Here is an 18615-nt window from a genome sequence, read left to right as displayed (position 1 = left end):
GGCATTGACAACTATTCAGTTTTATACTAAGCTCACATTTGAGTTTCCTTTCTGTGTATATACTATGCATGTTTATTATGTATTGTTGAAGTCAAGTTCATCTCTAAAGGCAGTTTTCAGTTCTTACCTTTCTGAAATACACTCCACTCCCTCGAACTGTTCTAATTCAGAATGAAGTGAAAGAAAGTTTATCTAATTCCAAATTCTTTATGTATGCATAGGTAAGAGGGGAAAAAAAAAAAAGAAACAAGGGCATTTCCTCAAATTTGGCTTGATACATAAATCTGATTAAGACTCAAGACCCCTATCGAGCTTGAAAGCATGCTTGTATGCAAACATATAGCTACATTTACATTCATAATATAGTCAGTATCCGCAATCATATAGTCAGTATAGTGTGCAATCATATAATAAGACACTTTAAGGCATATATACAGGAGGTTAAAGGTCCAGTTGGATTACTAAGTGTATGACTTCCCAGCCTTAATATTGCATTTCTTACCTTCTGAATGCTTGGCCACTCAGCCTAAACCACAATGAAGCTTGCTGCTTGCTTAGAATAAATATGAGCTGCCATTTGGAAGCACAACTGAATTTATTTGTTAGGTACCTTCTCCTAAGTAATATTTGCTACCTTCCAGAGACACCAGGAGCAGGAAGTGGCCTAAGCCAAGCAGTGGTCATCAAAATAAAATTAAATAGATATAGTTCTTATACTGACTTTATGACTTCAGTGGGGAATTTTTCGGAATAATAGTGTTTTATGTGGATTTGGTGTGGAGGCAAAGGACATACATAAACATCCAGAGCTGTATGCCATTAGGTCCAGTAGCTGTGTTTAGGAGTAACCCACTGCTCTGGAAAACAGGGCTGGAAAGACCTAGGAGGTTCTACCAATCTTATCCCCAACACCAAGGCAGGAATTGTTATTCCCAAGCATTCCTCATGGATGCAAGCTGAATCACTACTCTATAGTGACAGACACTACAGCTATAGACTGGGGCAGAAATAATACTTGCAGCAGGGACCAGAGTTCAGATCTTGGACCAGAGCAAACCCAACACCAGGGAGTGATCCAAGAGCAAATATAACACTGGCTCACGAAAGACTGCATAAAAAGTGACAGGGAGCTGCTCGCTTGAAGCTCTTCTCTGCTCTCCATTCATATGTCTCTACCTTCCCGGAGCAGCAGAGGTAAGGAGAAAGATTTCTGTAGTTCTCACGTTGGGAACTGAATAGGAGCTGAGAAGCCTATTAAAAAGCTGTGAATCCGCTTCAGCATCAGTTATGCAAGGCAGGGGCTGAGCGGCAAGGGCACCCATTCCAGTCTGCCTGCTGCCAATGGGAACAAGCTGCTGCACAAGCTGACCGTGCCCACAGATGAGCCAGGACAGGTCCCGTCACGTTCCACCCATACTGCTCGCCTGAGAAGCGGACTGAACTCTGGAAAGCCCTATTCAGATTTCTAGGTTTATGCAAGAGGCAGAAATGCCCTCTAACTCCTCCAGACAACTCCCTCGCTTCCCAAGCAACACAAACCCAGGACGCCGCAGGGCAATTAAAAGGCTTGCACTGCCGAATAAGCAGTGACAAATTGTAGATTAAGAAAAAGCCTGTTATTTGTGTGAAAGAGGCAGCCTTTGCCGCCAAATGGATTCATCTGTCATTGCTACTGATTGCTCCCTTTCCGCTAAATGTCCCCTAAGAAAAATGTAAATCCTATGTAAATCCTTTGTTATCGCTCGACAATGTGCGTATCACAAGCTGCATGGGTTAGAACAGAGGTCCATTTTTCTCCAGACTATGCCACTCCTCTTTCAAATTTCAAGGTCTTAATGTCTCAAGAGTGAGGTGGCAGAAGGCTTTCAATCCCCCTGGGACAGTGTGAGTAAGGAAAGCCCTCACAAGAGGAGGAGAAGGGGATTCTCTTTACTGATGGACTGGTTCTGCTGTTGCAGTCAGCCCCACCTCTGTTTGGAGTCCTTTTACTCTCTTCAGAGCGGTACACATGAATGGAGATTGAGATGTTGACTCAGAGCTTGGAAAAAGAGCATCACCCCAGGGCTGAGAGGAAGGCCCGAAGGACGAGGAGAGAGGGGTACAAAGCCAAACGACAGGAGAACGGTGCAGAATTCACCCATCACATTGAGTACCTCCATAGTTCATTCCAGTCTTCATGCTAGAGTGCTAAATACACATCCCATTGTGCAAGGCTTCTGAGCAAGAAAAATATAAAACAAAAATTTATTAGCAACCCCATATTTACAGAAGTACCAGCAACAGCTAATCACACTAATCTGAGGGCTGTGGCACTCAGCTTTTGCTACAGAAAGACTGTGTTTTTTCACTAAGCAACCTGTGAAACACTTCACCAGTTGTTCCATCAAAATCCAGGAAGCTCAGAGTCAAGTACAAGTTGTTAACCTGAAAGCTACCTTAGCTTATCTCCTTTTCAGATAGCAGGACAGAGGCAGTAAAGTATTGTTCAGATTCTACCCTCAATACACTTCTGTGGCACCCGAGGATGGATTTCAGGTCTGTGAGCGCACTTTTGGTTGGGATAACATCAGCCAATCAGGCAGAAGTCCTCTCGGCTTTCCAGAAGCCAGCCCCAGAGAGCCAGTTGCTGAGTTGTGATTATAAAGATAAAGAGTGATTTCCTGTTTGTCCAGTGGGTCTGAAAATTTTAGCTTTTTTTTATTATTATTATTATCTACTATAATAGGTAGACAGCATTGTTATCAGATATATTTTTATTAACACACTCCATTATTAAGCACAATTCCTAACATATAACTCCAGCTGAATCCAGGGAGTTGCAGTTACTGCTGTTACTGCTGTTGTTATTACTATTATTTATATGTCTGAGATCTCGGCATATTTTAAGGTCACAGATACCCAAAGGTAAACTTAATGTACCTTAAGGTAGCTTAAAGTTACTTCTCATGGTACAAATCAGGTTGTCTTAGCTTAAGTTATAGATGTCTGGTGAGCTATAGCACCTGTATATGTGCAGTCCTAATCAGTGGCAAATTGAGAGTAATTTAATCTAACTTCATCCACAACTGAAGAGTTTTAATCTCTTGCTCACTAAAGGCTAAAATGGACACTTCATTGTCGTGAACCACTTTTCAAGCCCCAGTCACTAGATCATGTCTCTCATAAACCGAGACCCAATGCGCTACACCCTGAGAAAACAAAGAATGGAAAATTCTGCCCCATTCCTCAGCCCTGAACTCATCTGCGAAGACCCTTTCCCTTGTGTGTTCCTTTGGCAGTATCACCCTTCTCTGTGCATCCTTCCTTTGGTTCTATGACATCAAACATAAAATACTTATCTTCAGTTTAACGACCCTTATTATGACTGATGTGGTATCCTTCGTGGGCTATACTATTAAAAAACCAGCAGGTGCACCACTGGAAAAGAGTGGCATTGTAGACACCATGCTTTTTTTTTTTCCACATTTAGATTTAGGAGATGGCTCTAGTCTCTTCAGTCTCTCCTTCTGACATTGCTAGGCAAATGATTTTTTAGAGGGAGTGTGCTATATCTGAAGAAAGAATTTTATCCCTTGTGCTAACTAGTTAATTGCGCTGGAAGTGTCTCTCTTTTCTCCACAGCTTTTAACTATTCCTGTAAGATTTTGTCCTATCCAGCAGCCAGCCTGACCGTTCTTGACTGTTTCTGCCACAATCAAGTTTATCTATATGGCTTAGGTGAGTGACCCTTCATCAGCAGTGGCAAGATACTAGGCAGCAACATGCTACAGCTGGGAAAAAAACACACATTTGAGTCTTTGTGGACATCTCTATTCAGATAGATGCAGAAACAGACCCACCTCTGCCAAAGGTCAGCATTGATCCAAAAGCCATATATTTATGTTATACTTCCTTCCAAGGGTCTCTGTCTGTGGACATCTGCAATGTACAAGGGCTGCCAAGAGGGTATCTGCAAACCTCGTATGCCCCTGTGGGGTGCCAAAGCCGAGACTACTCCAGAGAGAAACTTGGGACGAGAGACATTGCCACAAGGGCATACAGGATGCCCCATATAGTCATGTCAGGCATTGCACAGGTCGTGTGTAGTAAGGTGCAAAAGTTAGCCTTGGACACGAAGCACGGTTTGGCTGAGGCATGTGCACGCCTGAGGCTGTGTACGGAAAGCAGCAAAGATATAGGCAGAGACACTGGGGGCCATATTTATAAAGACATTTGCATGCCTTTAGCTGTGCCTAGGCACTCGGTAGGATTTGCAGAAGTGACCACAGCAAAGTAATTAGCTATCTAAAATCTCGCTGATTTCAGTGCCATTGAAGACTTGGAAATTAGCGTCTACGTCCATGAGATTCTGGAAAACCTTCCAGGCTGTCGTCTCCATCCTAAGAAGTCTAAATATCTCCAGTGATCTCACCACAGTAGCCAGAGAAAATACATGGCACAGCAAAGTACTGAACAGGTTCTCCCAAATTCAAAACTAAATCCTAGACCCAAGGAAAGCGTTTAGGAGCTAATTTTTTTGGTGCCTATCCCCAGAACGGAAATGCAAAATGCAGCATTAGGCCCCTGGGCTCTATCTCAGGCGGTGGAGCACTTCAATACACCTCCTCTCTGGTCCTGCTACAGCCTCAAGCCTGGAGGCTTAAAACCAGGAAGTCTGCCACGGCAGGGAGTAGCCCTCAGGGGAGACTCCATGCCGTGCATCGGAAGCCGCTGAAAGCAAGCCAATTTGGAAATGCTGAGCATACAGGGTGTGCCCCAACTCCAACCCATCCTAAGGTGCATGAATCAGGTCTGCAAAGGAAAATATCTCCCTCCACTTAGGTTCCAGAGTGCCGAGCCCACTCCTGAGGGAAGACATCTGGACACGCTCAGAGCAGAGCTTTGCTTGCTCTTTTTGAAACGCAGACCAAGACAGTGGTGCACACACACCTTTTTTTTTCAGCAGGAGACGAGTTAGTGAAAGCGCTGGCCCATGAAGTAAGAAATCTGGCTTTGGTGCCTTCTTCAGCCTGGGGGGATTCAAACTGTATTTCCCACCTCCCAAGTGAATGCCCAAACCAACAGGGCATAAAGTGAGGTTGAGATTGGGGAGATAAGGATGTGCAGCCACCCTTTTCTTCTGGAAGCGGTGCAGAAATGTATTCTGGGGGGCCTATGGAGATCAAAGAAACCCGATGTAACCCAGACATACGTAGACCACTGATTGGCAGTCTAGCAACTAGGTTCTCAGCTGGCAAACATGAGGTCTGGGTTAGGGTGGCACTGGTTAACACCTTGTGCATTAAAAGCAGTCATAGGACAAAAAGAATAGACATGCTCCTCACAGCAGGATACGAATCCCATATCTCTCATTGCTTTTCCTCCTCAAAGGCGTCTGTACCCAAGACTCGAGAATTAGGCAGCCTCGGAGTATTCTGAGATAGAATTTCTGACTGAGGTTGTGTGAATTTGTATCCTTGTCCTTTCTTTGGATGTGACTAAGAGCATAGTGGTAAATGAAAACACAGGGCAGATCACCGATTTGGTGTTCCAAGCCTGAAAGCAAGACATAGTAAATAACACTACAGATTAGAAGCAGACAAACATCCATCTCCTTTGCTTTTGACACTGGTTTCTGGGACCTGCAAGCCTAACCATAAAGCAGCACTTCTTTCCAGTCAGTTATCTTTTTTTCTTTTTTTTTTGCTCAATGAGATAGTATTCCCCAAAATCACACAAGGCAGGGAGGATGTGCTGGTGGCATCTGGTCCTGCTGGGATCATGCAGCGGGTCATGGGCCAGAGGAAAGGGAAGGGTTGCCACATGGCTGCTGGTGAATGCGGCTCCCAGCACATCTCCATGGACAGACTGGGCCAACCAATCATCCCTGGCTTCTGGGGTAGGAGACAAACACATCCCTGGACTTCTTCCTCCCTTGAGCCTAGGAGGAAAGAAACTGGTGTGAAGCCCAGAACCATACAGCTTGCAGCAGCAGGTAGCAGCTTTCCCTCTAGAAAATTCTTATTTGCAGACCTTTTCTGTCCTCCTTTGTGATTTTGGGTTCAAACATCCATTTCTGGCAACTGTGGTCAAAGCTCTCTAAAGATACCTGCATGAGTGTATTTGCACCTACCAGTGTGGGCATTTTCAGATAGAAGCACTTAACGGGGAAACACTAACGGCATAGTTCGTGCATGTATAGCTCTGAAATGCTCATTCAGTTTTTAACAGCAATGATAGAAAGACCTCATATGTCATAATAGGATTGTATGTTTTCATGCATGCAATATATCTGGAAACGTCCTGGTAGCTCTCCTTTTTAATAGTGGACTGCCTTAATGCAACCTCTGACCTTGCCACCTACACTAGATTTTTAGGCACGAAGAAGGAGCAAAGTTTAAATACTCCCTTCCAGGCAGAACATGTCTAAGCAGTTCATGACCTGGGACCTAGAACTTCCCATGACCACGATATGCATTCACCATGCTTTCTTAAATGCGTTTTCTCTTACTTCTCTGCGTATTTTAGCAAATTCTCTCAATCTCATTTTTCAACATTTGCATCCGTCACCATTCATCTTGCAAATTAAAATATTTCTGCATGACACTCTGACACAGGAGAGAAAAGAAAAAAAAAACACAAAAGCATTTCTCAAAGTAACAGAACTACAGAGCTTTTCAAACTTCCTGTTTCATAGCCCTGATAGAAAAAGTACACTGAGTTCCTATGAAGCACCCTCCTGACATTTCCAGACTTATTAGCCAGTTTTCACACTGACTTCAATCAACCTCTTTAATCCTCCAAGGAAAGAGCATTTTTAATTCACCGATTGGCTGATAAGCTTGAAGCCAAAAAATGATTTACACGTAGATGAATTGTGCTTACAAGATGGAACTTCGAGCATTAGAAGCGGATCTGAATTTCCTATCTGTCATTTTATTTGCCACATTCATTTTTGCTCTGCCATTACCCTTGCTGATTATGATCTTTCAGCGCTATTGGGCTCCTGCTTCCACAGTTTTTAATCTGCCTTTAATCCCATAGATTTTAAATATTCCCCGGCACCGAGAGACTGGAGGCAATTAACTGCCCTTCTGATGCTCTCCTTATCAGTTGCCTCCTTGTATCTCTCAGAAGCAGCCTCAAGACACTTCCAGGCTGACAAATACTACCAGCATTTCTGATGAAGCAGCCGCAGCAAATGCAATGTGAAGTCCAGCTGCGTAACCCGATTCTAAAAAATCTAGTCATTCAAAAAAATAAATAAATGCAGCACCAGCATCCCAACTCTCGTTCCATTTTGACTTGACACAAAAGGAAATAAACAAAGCATCTCTGTAAGTTTTTAGCTTATAAGGTTCCCCCCCCCCCCCCCTCTTTGGCTTTGTTTTGGTTTTCTTTCTTTTTTTTCTCAGAGATAATTTCAGTCAATTCCAATCTGATTGCTGCTTCGAACAGAAAGACATAGCTGGCTTCCTAGATCTCTGCGGGCGCTTCTGATGCCCACAAAATGGGTCTGCTGGGCAGCCAAAGATATTTGGATCAGCATCTGTGCCTTTTTGTTCTTAATCAGTAACAATGAAAAATCGGCTGCGCTAGTTCACCTACCACTAGTTGATGCAGTGTAAATTTTCCTGCGTTTCTAAGTGATGCCCACTCGTACTTGAACTAATTTAGACTGTGTAAACTCGGCTCTATGCGTTTTTCCGTTACATCAAAGATCTGATACTACAAATGAAGAATCAAATCAGTGTGACACAGCTCATGAAAAGAAGATGTTTTTCATTAAAGCCCATCTGTTTATTCACTAACATATACATTTACATAACCCTTCAAGAATGCTAAACTTCTGCTCAGATAGGCCACGTGGCGATAGCCGGGAGATGCACAGAATTAAATGCGAAGGGGCCAATTCTTTGTGGCTGGCACCTCAGGAAATCAATAATAACACAGCAAGACGAGTGAAAGGTTTTATTATTTTCATCTACATCGTGCAGGCATAAGTTGCTAACTCAGATTGAAATAAACAAAGAATCTATTTTTCTAGTAACGTATGCATATGCATATACACGTATACACATATACATATGTGTGTGTGTCTACAGGACATGTATAGATCATTTAGACTTCATCTTTAGCATTAATACTTTGACTAAAACATAGAAGGCAGGAATACTCTAGCTGATTCATAAAATTCCCCTTACTGCAACTCTGTGAGCTAAAAAGATTGTGTGGAGTGGGAGATTTATCCACAGTAAAAATATCCATTCTCATCTTCTTCCTAGAAAAGCTGAAAATGGGTATATGACATTTTATTTATTAACTGTTTTTTTTTTTCTATTTATACGCTCAAAATAAAGGAGAAAGTATGTATTAGAGTCAGGGAAGAGGGGAAGAAAGCCCTGGAAGGTAGAAAAAAAGTTCTGGTGCATAATGCATTTTGGGAAATATAAAAACAATTACATTTGGCCAGCGCAAAGGTCCTCCTAGCTTGGGATCTTTCTTTAACAATGGCCAAGAGCAAATGCATGGACCAGAATATAAGAAAAGAGGAAGCCTATGACGGTACTTTCCCAAATATGCCAGCAATTTGCAGACTGAGAATTTCTGAGCCAGAGATCATGTCCTTGTTTTTAACAACTTTAAATAGATATCTCTGTCGTTAGCCTGACAAACTGCCCCCTTAGCCACGTAGACTTTAAGCTTCCACCATCTCCGGCGTCAGTGAGTTCCCCAGTAGAGCTACATGGTACAGCCATTGATGTTTAAGGAAGATCTGCTGTGGTATATCACATTGTGCTGTGAATTTCAAGCCCTGGTTTTATATCAGATCCCCAAAAGGCTCAGAAACACAAATTCTCGGAGTAAATTTATATTCCTCTGCTGAACTGAGTGAAGGCTTTCCAACTAAGTCAGAGGAACTCAAATGATTCCTGCTTGTTCAGTAGCTTATCTGAGGTTAGTGTAACTATGCGGATTCTCATTAGCCGAGAATTTAGCTCAGTATTTTATTTTCGAACGTGTCTTACAGAATTACAAATTCCATTCCAGCCAGGCTGATATATTGTGCTCGCAGCTGCAGGAGCTGAGCAATTAAATTGATAATATTTGATGATAGTGCATGTACGTGTGTGGGGGGAACACATTCAATTTTGTTTGGCTCTCAAAACAAAGTCTCTGATTTTTGCAAGGTTGCAGTTCCCTCTCTCCATGTGCAATTGAGTCTTGTCTTTCCACTCCAAAGGGAGTGCCTACATGCTGGAATTAACATTCCCTCGTGACTATCAGGCAGCAATCTATGACCGATTTGCTCTCACAGTCTTCGAGGCAGGTACAGAAGAGTCAACCTCAGAACAAGTTTCTCTTTCCATCCGCATCAGTTTGCAGGGCTGGTCTGTAGGTTAACGGGTAGCTCGCTCTGTGCAATGAGTTTATGGTGTCCTTAATGCAGAACTCATCAGCAAACCCCTGGAAGGAGGTTTTTGTCTTAAGTGGACACACCTCACATGAGAACTGGACCGTGAGTAACATCTTTATTCCCCAGACCCTTAAACAAAACAAATCAGGAGACAAAATGGCTTTTGTCCATTGCTGGCCTAGGCTAGATTTGGACCAGCAATATTAAGGTAGAAGTACCTCATTAAAGGGCTCTTTGCTTCCTTTTTCTCTTGTGCATTCCTGATTAAAGACAAGAAGAAAGCAGACAGCCTTCTGCCTTGGATCCTGAGCCAAAACCGTTCAAGTTACTGAAAGCACTTCCCATTGATGCCATAGCCTCCAAAATGTCTTTTCTATGAAGTAGTGTGACATTTACGTAGACTGCTCTTTGCTCCCTGTTAATGCTGGCTGCGTATACTTACAGACGGAACAAAACATAGGAAAACTGTTCTTCCTTTCTATACGTTTGTGCAGTGTCTAAGGTAGTGGTGATAGGGGACTGTGAATGTTATTGTAACGTAAAAGATAAATCATAATTATACAGGCAAAGCATAGTTCAGCGAAGGAGTTTTCTGTATGCAGTGATTGCCACCGTTTTCCATAGTACAAAACAATTGCAATTTGCATTACTTAGTGTTCGTTATTAGCAATAATAATAGCTTAATTTTATTAATGCCTGGGATAACAAATAGGTCAACAATATTTACAAATAAATATACAAAATATTCACAAGGATCTATTTACCCCTGACCCGCAGCCACTTCTGAGTTGGAACCCAGCAGTGTAAGAGCAGTTTAGGAGAGGGAAAAAAATGAAGATGCTAAACTGATCTTGAAATGATCCTGAAATGATTGATGACTGATGTAAGTGTGTATGTGTGTGTGTGTATATATACATAAATATATATATATATACACATATAGTCAGTGATGAAACATATTGAGTTTGCAATAGAGCAGAGAGGCTTGCATTAAAATAGATTTTTTTTTAGAGGAAACAGCAGAGCTTTGGCCAGATTTGGGATTCTGTTGCTGTTGCCCTTTTTCTGGTGAAAACATAAACAATTGCCCAACGAAGCAGCAAGCTGTGGTGAGAGCGAATAGGCCGAAGGAAGAAACTTTGTTATATAACACAGCGAACCTGTGGTAACCGTCCTCAGTGTGTGTTGTTTGCTGTGACTTACAGCTTTGCTTAAGCATTTTAAAGATTCTTGCAGGTCTTTTTCAAGCTGCCAGCTCTAGCCTAGGAATTATGGTAATGTGCCACTTCTGAGCCCTCGGCAGGATTTGCAACAGAGAAATCACATCAGCCTATGCTGATTAACAATTCCATTCCATCCAGAGATTTATATAAAAAAACTATCTTACATTTTGCTTTTTAATAAGAACGATCGCTATCTCAAATTGAGTCCCAGCAAATTTTAATAAAGGCCCAAGGTTGAGTGGCATTTTGCATGCTGATTTAGCTGTGATTGCTTGCTTTTGATGAGCACCAGCCGGGCATGTACAGCTTTCCTCAGAGCAGGTTTAAAGACCAGTAGTAAGGAAAAGGATAAAAATAAAAACTTCCAACTGAAATTCGAGGTCTTTTCTCTCTATGATTGATTACTGAATAAATACCTACACATATCTCTGCATTCAACCCACAAGTAATATTGCCTACAGCAAAACAGCTGTTTTAATGGCTTTTAATATACTCTCTTATCAAAATATGTTAAGTTTGAAGGCTGCAATTATTAAAAAAAAATTGATATGATCAATCTATTTATCTATCTGTTTTCCTGACAGCTCATCAGCTTAATCAGCTGAGTATGGACTGCAACAAAGTGATGCTTTCATTCTGATGATCATGTGTTTATATAAAGATCCCTGTTCAGCACATTCTTTGGCATTGTTTTGGACAGCACCTTCAGTGTGCTGAATAATAGTGGCCTAGAGGTACGATAAGGCTCCAGGTTTATGGCACTATGTGGTAGAGACGGTCTCTATCAGTGGGATATTAAAGAAGAACAAATTGTCAACGTAAAAGCTTTTGTGGGCACGTTTTCCGCTCTTTATGTTTTGAGAAAAAATACGCATTAGAAATATTTATTTGGGGAAAACTGTCTTGTCTGAAGATACGGGGGAAAAAAAAGATATTGCACAAAGTAGTCGAAGTCAAAGCTCGTTTGGGGCAGGCGGGCGAGAGAGAGCGTGTGCGTGTGTGTGTATGCATGTGTGTGTTTTTATGAAAGCAGCAGCGCCATAAAAGCGATCAGGTAAAGCATTCCATTTGTTTCGATTCAGCCGTTACGGTTCTTCTTTTTCATCCCTCTCAATAAATTGTATTTCAACGTCTCTCATTAAAATAGTAACCCTTTCTTGCTCCAACCTGGGTAACAACAGAGCAAAGAAACCCTTTCATATACAAACCATCCATCATCATTAGAAATAATGATCCTCCCACACAGTAACTAGTGCAATGCATGTGAAGAAGCAACTAATTCCCACCCAGTTTCCTTTGCCTCTTTCTCTTTGAGGGATTGCAAATGATCATTTAAAGAAACAGTGTGTGAAAGACGCCTTCAGTCCCAGGAAAGCTGTTTCCAGCTTGTAAACTGAGAAATGGCAAACCTGGACGGTACGTGAACCAGAGAGGATCCTGTATTATCTCAACGAAGACACGGCCCTATTTCCCAGATTAATGTTCCATGTTGCTTTAGCACTAGCAGGAAACTATTTCTGCAAAAATACTCTAGTTTCATAGGTAGCAACAAAGAGAGAGAAAAAAAAGGCGATGACCAGTCCCCCCAAGAGGAAATTTGCAGTATGCAAAACAAACCACCTTTAACCTGCCTGCTGTACTGCTGCTGCCCCTCGGTTAGGAGGATCTCACTCAGCTGATGATCTGGGAAGAGCCTGACTGCTTGCTGGTTGTCGCAAAGCTACATCTGGTCTAAGGTCCGATTCAGCAATGCACTTAAGGGTACGCTTAAGCCCAACACACAGTGCTGAAACCTCTGCATCATTTTAAGTGAATATATGTCCAGGTCAGTGTTTGTTTCGTTTAATTAAGGAGCTGAATTAAGTCACCTCCATAGGTTCTGTCTGTGCTCTGCGGACAGAGCAGACCCTGGAGGGGGGATTCAGATATTAGATGGGACAAAAATCTCTCTGGAGGTGCCCCCCTCTCCATCAAGAGACCCTCTGGAGGCTGCCCTTCAAGGAGAACCTCAGAGCTTACAGACAAGACCCAAAAGAGAAGACTTAGGAGAGTGTTAACATGAAAAAACAAAACAAAACAAAACAAAACAAAACAAAACAAAAACCACAATCCCCAAACTGTTTCTTCCACCATTTGGGTGGAATTGCTCGCTGGGTGCATCCTGGTTGGCCGCAGCAGCGCCACTGCGATCGAGCACGGCGAGGCAGAGCGGCACCGTAGTCCCCCGAGGGGCCCAATCCTGTAGGTATGCTGGGAACACACCTACCTCTCACCAGCAGGATCACACCCTTCAAGAATGCAGTCATAGTTGCTTTCTTCTTTTTAAATGCAGCTGGCGGAGGAGGAGACGACAGTGCCAGTGCCCTCCACTCCTGTAATAACCTCACGATGAAAGCGCTCACCCAGGAAGCGGGACAGTGGGCTCTGGGCCCTCCTCAGCCTCAGGGGTTCAGAGTTGCCATTTCCCGTGAAACTATCCTAAACCCCGAGTTATAGGGTGAGGATGAGATGCAGGGCACAGGGAGGAGGGGAAGGGAAAACCTTCGTTTCCTCAACTGAGGTACGCTAGGGAGCAGAGAGAGAGAAATGAAAGAGCTGCGGTACCCCAAAGACAGGAGGAGCAGGAGTTCATGGCCTGGTAATTAAAAGGAGGATTGTCTCAAGTTTTGATTTCCACCTTTTTTACTTCATAGATATTTTACACTACACGGTTATAGACGGATCTGAAGGATGTAAGGGGTACAGTTCCATAAGAGGAGACCTTTTATTTATCAAATGCTCCCCTTTTTTTAGTCCCAAAATTTCCACTCCTCTTCCCAAATATGAATCGCATGCTCTGTCTAGGTAAACAGATTGCAAAGAAAAGGGGAAATGCCCCAGAACCCTGCCCTTTTCACAAAGAGTCATGGGAAACTAGTAGTCTTTCCTACACAGTCCCACAGATTGACCGAGGAATGTAGAAACGCTTCCTCCACCCAGCGTCACCTGTAGTCTTGTGGTTGGGGTACTCCCGTGGCAATTGGGAGACGTAGGTTTGAACCTCCCAGGCAGCGGCAAACGGAGAACTTGTCTTGCTCTTCCTGGGCAAGTGGTTTTAACCACCAGACTACAAAATAAATGGTGAGAGGCTCCTCCTTTTCCTTTAGTGACTACGTTTTTTAATGGGAGCAAAAAGAAGCTGGCTTCTCTCACTCCTTTGAAGACTTGCTCAGGAGAAACTTGGGGCCTGCATGTGACCTTCTGCAAATGACAAAACTTTCTCAGCTGGTGAATCCCTCAGGATTGTCTGTCTTTTTTCATTTCGAGGTGCCCCCTTCGAAACAACCCTCTGAGGTAAAAGCAAGCATTGCAAGCACAGGGCCCCTTCCAGTAAGATAGGTCAACCCACGTGGATGACTTCAACCAGCTCCAACAACTGCTGTGAACGTGGTGACTCCTCTCCTGGGCTGGATCAGGCCTTAAGGACAGAGCTGAGAGTTCAATAAAGGTTTTTATGAAGGAAGGAGGGATAACACACCACAACAGAGAGGCCATTTCAAGAAATTTAATGAGTTTGGGCAGATACTCAGAAACCATAGAGGTGATTGTGGGATGGCCTGGATCCTCAGGATGCTCAGCCCCCTGGCCCTGATCCAGCTGGGCAATTCAACACATGCTTCCATTATGGCATATAACCAGGTTCAGTGGGACCACTCATGGGCTTATAGTCAAGAGTGGCCTTAAATGCACAGGTGGATGCAAGTGAGAATACTCAATATTTAATATAATTGGGTTTAAAAATATATAATAGGGTATAATGGCTGGCATCACAGTTAGCAGAAAAGTGAAACTTCTTATCCGCTGGCATTGTTTACAACGGTAATACCAGCTTGTGCCTTGTCCTGGTTGTTTACTTAGGCAGGATAGAAAACTGTCCTGAAATTCAAGTAAATAGGTAGGTAGGAAATGAATTGATATCCTTTTCTTTCATTCAAGGGGAAAAAATGTTTCCGATATCACTACATCATTCTGTCTTACTTCTGTAATGTGCCATGGGAGAATAAGCCACCACTTTTCGTTTCTTGTCTTTTGAAGTTAATTTCCGATCCTAACAGTAAATCAGAGTTGTGTAATCTTGCTGATACATTGCAGGGCAATGAAAATTTAATTTTTAATAAGATCTTTACTTTAAAAAAATACTTGCAAAACCGAAGAAAGCCGTGTTCAATCAAAACTGGGGCTTTGGCACGTGATGGCTAAGTTTAGAACGAAAAGTAACATCAAAGAAATGGCTTTTAGTTTAATTTCAAATAGCACATGGCACCTTGGAAGGGATAAATTCTGGAACGTTTCTGTAAAATCTAGAAAATGCTAGTGAAGCCTAAGGAAAACTAAACACTAAGCAAAATATAATACTCACTGGTGAGAGAACATGAGCACACCAAATTCTGCATGTGATCCTCAAGAGGAGTCACAGTTCCATGTGTTAGTAATATGCACAGGACTGTGCTCAATGCATATGCAGTTAGTGTGCTCAATGCATATGCAGTTAGCGCAGCTTATTAATTGTCCCCAAATTAATTCACCTCCAAGCTGATCTGGGTTATACTGGGTTGCTTTGGACACAGTCAGGATACAGTTTCTAAAGGCGTAACCACATCTTACCTTATAAGCAGGCAAGCACCTCTGAAGGACCGAGGTGCCCTTCGGAAGTGGAACATCCAAGCAGAATGTCAGAGGACACTGTCTGAAGAACCCCACAGGTGTGTCTTCTGCTCTCTGACCATCTATAGTACTACCCAACTGTTTGTCCGAAAATATTTTGTATTTGGCCGAAACCTCCTGCTGCATATCGTGTAGCCACTTTAAGCATCTTTTGAGCTGCACACTAAGAAAATAGGCAGGGTAGTCCAGCAACTGGTAAAATGCGCATGTAAAATGGTATCATCTCAGTTGCGTAAAGCATGCAAAATTTATAGACCTAGACAGCTCACTGCGCACCAAAGGCTGCTCATGCATTTTCTGCAGGATCTAGCCTAAATACTTTGTGAAACACAGACCTGGCTGCAAAGGGAGTATGAGGAGAGAGTCATAAATCATAAACCCCATGCAGGAGATGTGATGGGCCTTATAGCAGCTGGGGATTGTGAGGGCTGTTTTGCGCACAACAAACAAACATAACGTTGTGCCTACTTTCCAAAAGTCAATTAAGGTCAATAGTCAGCTTTCATGGACTTTAGTTCTGACTCAAAGCACTTCCCAAGAGAAAAAACCACTAGGGCTATTTCCCCTCGGTGTGATAAGTATTTTTATGACAACATTTTCATGGCAGCATCAACTCCTTCCTGTCATTTTTCAGGCTGAAGGAAGTGCCAGCCCTGAGGCAGGAACCCATGCAAAGTCACACGCCGCTCCGCAGCATCCAGACCACAGTTCCAAAAAGGCCCATGTCAAGCAGCGATCCAGGCCCATTCGGCTTCAATGCTCTCTTTGAGGGAAAATCTGCCTTACATATAACCGAGCAGCAGAGTCGGACAGAGGCTGAAGAGTCCCCTCTGGAAGAATTATCCGCTAAGCAGATAAAAACTAATGCCTGTGACAAACAACAACCTTTTGTCAAATCAGCACATTCTAAAGACCACATTTTTTCTCAGACTAGGCTGCAGTTCCTATTTGTGCTTTCACACCATTGCTCTGAGACCTGATAAGATGCTATCAACAGGCCCTCTAAGTGCTCAAGAACCACTTTAAGGGGAATCACTGGGGCAATTACCATAAGAAGTGAAAGATATGGTATTTATTGATGGGAGATTAATATTGGCCACAATGCAATTGATTTTTTTCCTTGCAGCCTTATTTTCAAGTTCTCACATCATTTTGTGGCCTGCTGTGGTCTTTCAGGTTTCTTTTTCTTTCAGATACGAATTTATTTTTAACTGTCATTCCAATTCGCTGGAGTTCTTCCAAGAGTCTCCAATTTACTCTCAGTATGTTTGATATAAATTGCCCTAATTTAATTAATACGCAGAAGGATGAGGTGAAAAGACTGAAGTGGGAATCAGTATCTTTATATTACCTGGCTTTGCTGTAAACATCCCAGATGTCGCAGGGCGGATCTTTTGATCTAAGGCTGATGGTTTTGAAAGTGTCACGTCGCTAAGAGCCAGATCTGAAAAAACCGAGCTTAGATGTGTACGAGTTAGGTGCCGTAATGCCTGTGCTTTAGGTGGTTGAGACTGAGAAAGAAATCCAAAACCTCAAGCTCAGCTACTAGGCTCCCCTTGTGGAGACGAACCCTTTTAGAGAGATCACCTAAAAAAATGATTTGCTGAGCACTTTTAAGCATCCTAACAGAAAAGTCGAGCGTGATGTGGAAAACAGGGAGGCAGGAGGAAGGAAAGACGCACTTTTCCAACTCTTTTCTATCCCTAAGCTCTTTCGGAGCCTGCAAGAAGCCAAAACTCCAAACCTTTGGACACCTTCTGACACCAGCGTGCCAAGCAGGGATCAAAGACCTTGAGTTTCTATATAGGCACCTGCAGCGGTATTTAAGCACTCTCATTCTTCCTTCTTACCAAACCTTTGAAAAACGTCACTTCTGCTCACTCCTGGGCAGCCATAAATTAAAATCAAGCACATCCTCGACGATGAAACTGCAGGAGGGAAATGACTAAATTGTGGTGGTTTTTCGAGTGCCTTCGTTTTTAAACACTGGTGTCAAGAAACAGACCTGACTTTCGTTGCATGGTGCTTGGCATATCTTAAAATAGAAAATTTATGGGGAGACTCTAGCCAAAAAATAAGGAGCCCTATATGCTTTTCTTTTTTTCAACTGTGCCTAGAAAACAGAAATTTATATATAAAAACAAAAATACACAGAAGGATTTTTGTTGGATTATTTTAAAATATGTCTTTTTTGCATATATTAGCACCCTTAACTGTGCTGTCTAGCCAACAGCAAGAAGAAAGATAACCTTGCTAAAGATTCCCTCTCACAGGTAAATCCACAAGTTTTAAGAGGTTCAAGAAAGCCAAGGAAGATATGTTTTAACCTTAAAAAACGGTTCTTTTAAAATACAAATTTAAAAGTTCTTTTAAAATAAAAAAAGGAAAAATATTTTCAGACTCATTTTAGAATTACAAAGAATCACAGCCAGGCCAAAGAGCTTTTTTTTTGCTTTAAGTGTTTCTTCAGTTCTGCTTGTCTTTGAAAAATGCAAAACATTCTGCTGCCTGCCAAAAAGACCCTTGTGGGCAAGCACAATGCCTCTGCTGGCCAGCATGCGGACCTATACCTTCCCAACCTTGCATTCTTTCCACACACAAAATTCCCATTGATTTCAGTGGGAGTTCTGCACAAAAGGACAGAGTCTTTGGGTTAATGCAAGACTATGCAAGGGGAGAAAGTGCTTACTGTACTGAGAATATGCATCTGAATTGGTTTTATCACAGCTGGCAGGGCAGTAAACTAAGTTTGTGCGCAGTAAACAGCTCTTGTGGTTGGAGTGACGTTGTTCATTCCTAGCCTAGAATTTGGAAGGAGTTATTGTTTAATAAAGTTTAATTTGACGAAGAGAATATTTTTAACGCCCTAAACTGCACTCTGCGAAGATGACTGATAGGCCCAGCCCACTCACAGAAAGAAATGCAATTAATTGGTTTAATGAACTCACCGCATTAATTAGCTAATGTCTGCGCAGTTTCAGAATGCAATTGAGTAGCAAATTTTGGAGACGCTGCGCTCCGAACTAACCCACCCCAAGGTCCCTTCTCCAGCTGTCCCGAGTGGTTACGGAAATGTCCCTGCAGTTAGATGCTCTCCCCGCAGGGACTGGGGCGCCAGAGCCCTCCTCCAGCCCCAGTAACTGCGTCCGTTCCCATAGCCCTGTTGCAACGGTGGCGGAAAAGAGTATTTTTTGTCCATACAATAAGCAGCAATCTTCTGCTTGCTGGAAGGCGCAGCGCGCCAGGATTGCGGGAAGGCAACCGTGGCCTTTGCCACCTGCTGGCTTCCTC

The sequence above is a fragment of the Struthio camelus genome, chromosome 1, assembly GCF_040807025.1.
Source record: "Struthio camelus isolate bStrCam1 chromosome 1, bStrCam1.hap1, whole genome shotgun sequence".
NCBI lineage: Eukaryota > Metazoa > Chordata > Aves > Struthioniformes > Struthionidae > Struthio > Struthio camelus.
The sequence above is the reverse complement of the archived record's forward strand: the minus strand, read 5'-3'. Positions refer to the sequence as shown.